Below are 4247 nucleotides of genomic sequence, written 5' to 3' on the forward strand. Positions count from 1 at the left end.
GAGCTTGCTTAAGTGACCTAAATATTGCTTCATTGGCCTTATTGGCTTGGTTGGGAGGTTGGTAGCAGACACCTATGGTAAGACCCCCCTTGGAAATGGCCCTTCTGATCTTGACCCAGAAGCATTCAAGAGGGCTTCTGCAATCGCCATAGTTGACTCTATACATTCAAGGTTCTCCTCAACATAGAGTGTAACTCCTCCTCCTCTTCTTCCCTATGTGTCTTAACAAAACAACCTAGAGCCATCCATTGTGATACTCCAGTCATGTGAGTTGTCCCACGATGCTTCAATTATTCCTATGATATCATAACTTTCTGACCGGGCACAGAGCTCCAGTTCCTCCTCTTTATTCCTCGGGCTGTGTGTATTGGTACACTTGCAGTTGAGCTGGTTGGTCTTCTGGCGCTCATCTTGGGAGACAACTAAGGAACATTTGTTGCTGCTCTGGTTGGCCTTGCTTATTCCCCAGTTGGTTGCAGTGGTGTGAGCATTGCCACTTTGGACCCTGCCCCTGAGTCCTTCAGTTTAAAGCCCACCTCACCAAGTTGGTGAGCCTGCTGCCAAAGATTGCCTTGCCTTTTCTAGACAGGTGGATCCCATCCCTCCCTAATAGGCTACAGTCATCAAAGAATGTCCATCTGTCATAAAGGCCAAAACCCTCAGGACAGCACCAGCCATGAAGGCCTAAGTTGATTTGCATTATATGTCTATTCCTGGCTGCACTCTGTCCTCTAACAGGTAAAATGGAAGAAAAGATAACGTGGGCACAGATACCGTTACTTGCACCCCCAGGGCTTTTGTTAAGGAATATTAACAAAGTGGTCTGTGACCAGATAAGACTTTAGCCTAGTCATTTAGCATTTAGAGTTAACTATAATTGAATTGTGGTGTTCGCACAATCAAGAACTTACATGATCATTTTGCTGAAGCTACAGACCACAAGCTGTGAATTTTCACCTAGATATTTTGAACTTTTACCCAGTTAAGTAAAAGTTGTTTTCCAATTTAAAACATCTTATAAAGCATGAGTTCTTCTCCCACTGTTAACAGGAAGACAACACAAACTGGATCCAAATGCAGGTTTCAAGAGCTACCTCAGGATTTCAATGGATGTCAGGTACTTAAAAGACAAAATTAATTTAAAAAAACCCAACCTTTCTCACTGGCCTTTCTGCATGAACTGCAAACCACTGCACCCTCTCGATCCCTATTTGCAGAGCTCCTGGTTGCCAGTGCTCCCTAAGGCTGTTTAAATCTCCCGTGGTTGCTTCTGGACTCTGCTGTTCCTCAGGTTTCCCAGGCTCCAGGAACCCTGCTGCTCACCTCGATCCAGCACTCAGCCACAGGATTCACCATCACTGCAGCTGCACGCCTCGCCGAATTTCCTTAGTATTCAAGAGCAGATAATTTATACTTCTCCCCAGCATAAAACTATTGAACAATTACAATTATTAATGCAAAAATAAATTGTGTAATTGTAAATCTAGCCTGTAACCAAAAACAATAATAAGTACAACATCATCTCTTTATTTGACCGTTAACAAATTGTAGCCTGAGGCCTCAACTAACAGCTCAATCAACTCAAAACTGTTTATTTAAGAAAAGCTGTTTTTCTTCCTGGTTCCTATAGACCTATTAACAGCACCCAGCTCAAGAGCATGTATCAGCCTTTGCAGATTGGCAGGCTGTTACAGGTTTACAGACAGCAAACAAGCTTTCCCAGAAATTGCATCTTCTGGCAATTCATAAGGGTCTTGTGCAAGTGATGAGACAACGATTTGACTCTGTTTAAATACACATGTGTGTTACTGAAGGGAGTTTCTAACTGCGCAAATGTACAGGTTGCTTTGCCAGTCTTGTAGACAGCAATATCCTATTTCACTATTTTAAGAAACTTCATATACATTCACACATAAAATGTGTACATCCCCCTCACACATACACCAGCTTGTTAAGTGCAAATGGCTAATGTTAGCCAACAGAGAGATAACTAAAGTCAAAGGAATTAAAGAATCCACTTGCAGGATCTCAGACACACCAACTACATACATTCATATTTACAGTTTAAGAAAAAAAAAAGCAGTCAATGAACATGTAACTAAACAGGTAGATAAATACTCCACTGTAGAGATACCTTTGCAGAGGCAGACTGAGACAGACCTTCTCACTAAAAAAAGAATTCCTAAAATTTATTATGTGTTATAAGCTCCTAGCAAAGTAAACGAAGATCCACCTCAGGCTTTTGCATGTTAGGGTACACCTCCAGCATTTATTTATAATTCTTAACGGCACTGTCTATCTCCAACACAAGGAACAAACAGGTGAATGACAGTGCAGGATAAAGACTATGGATGACTTTTCTGCTCACCTCTGGGCTTGCCTCCCTGTTTTCTTGCTTCCCTGCAAACATGTCTAAGTGGCTTGTCAACAAAAGATGTGGGAAATGCAAGTTTCCATAGAATCACAGAATGGTTCAGGAGATAATCTGGTTCCACTGCTCAAGCAGGGACACCTAAAGTTAAAGCTAGTCAGCAGTTCTATGAAAGCAGGAAATTTGAACTGAGCCTCCAAAACCCATTAGTAATAAGAGTAGAACAAATTTGACTTGCCTAAAAAAGACATTCATGATGTAGATACCTGCATGCAGTTACCCTTTTATTTTCTATACTCCACGCTGAAACTCCAACACAGATAATTATTGTTTTCTTATTTAAAACATCTTATAAAGCATGAGTTCTTCTCCCACTGTTAACAAGAAGACAACACAAACTGGATCCAAATGCAGGTTTCAAGAGCTACCTCAGGATTTCAATGGATGTCAGGTACTTAAAAGACAAAATTAATTTAAAAAAACCCAACAAACCCAAACTTGCTCACCCAGCAGTCATCTGATCCAGGAGGTGAACTGACAAGATTCCTCTATCTTCAACTTCTTTAACTCAAAAGATGCCTGAGCTCCTGTTGTTGCTATCCTGTTCACACCCAAAAGTGCTATGGGCTGAAAAGTAAGCAACAGGTTTCAGGCAATCCAACAAGGTTCTAGATAGGCACACGAGACACTCCTGCAAATTCAATCTGGTTTGGCAGGCCCAGAGCACACCTCTCTCAACCAACACTAGAGGGCCATTTCAAAACATAGCACTGATGACATTCATTCAGCTTTGTTCTGGTTGGCACTGAAGATGGGGACACCCGTTTTCAGCCATTAGCCAGAGCTAATAAATTGTTCACCACAACAACGTTCTGACTCATCTGCCCTACAACACTCCTCTAGGCATCAGGGAATCACTAAGAAGGTTTTGTACCTTCTGCCATGAATTATTTCGCTATTTGAGTCAGCAGCTGTTTCAGATAAAACTCTTAGTCTTGACTGGGAACCAGAATCAATCATTTCCACCTCCCAAATGACCACCCTAGCCTCTAGGCTGCAAAGCCAAGTTCATTTCTGTTTGCCCTCTTGGTGTCCTCTTCATTCTCCTTATGCAGTCACTCAGCTGAAGGGACTCATAGCCATGCTCTACCCTTCCTGGATAGGGGCTGTAACCAATAAGATGCTATTGAAGAAGGTGGCACCTCTTTACCTGGTTGCTGTTCCCTTCTTTTTAATTCCAGATACACAGAAGTACCCATCTGCAGCCTGAGGTTAGGTATGTAAAACAGGAGATGATCGGTGCCACCCAGAGTTGTCATTTCCTCTTGTTTATTGGTAGGTAGGGCTTCTTCCCACTCCTTAATCTCTGCATTTGTTGTTGTTCAGCCTTCTGAGGCTCCTGCCTCCTCATCGTGCTGGGGGACTACAGCCACCTACCCTTAGCTTCTGGATTCACTGCTGGAGGCCGTGAACCTATCAGCTAGGTGAGAGCCCACCAGCAAAGTCTTAAAATGGACCTAATCACCAAATGACACTTTATCCCTCTTTCTGTCTATAGTCTTCCTTATAAATCCACAGTACTTTTCAGCAAGCAAGGTCAAAATGACACAAGTCCCAAAGGTTTTGATTTACCCTTCCCTTCTCCCAGTAGAGTCAGTGGATGTCTACCAAAAGAATTCAGACTACAGTCATCAAAGAATGTCCATCTGTCATAAAGGCCAAAACCCTCAGGACAGCACCAGCCATGAAGGCCTAAGTTGATTTGCATTATATGTCTATTCCTGGCTGCACTCTGTCCTCTAACAGGTAAAATGGAAGAAAAGATAACGTGGGCACAGATACCGTTACTTGCACCCCCAGGGCTTTTGTTAAGGAA

Source organism: Calidris pugnax, unplaced genomic scaffold (genome assembly GCF_001431845.1).
Source record: "Calidris pugnax isolate Ruff unplaced genomic scaffold, ASM143184v1 scaffold54, whole genome shotgun sequence".
Taxonomy (NCBI): Eukaryota; Metazoa; Chordata; class Aves; order Charadriiformes; family Scolopacidae; genus Calidris; species Calidris pugnax.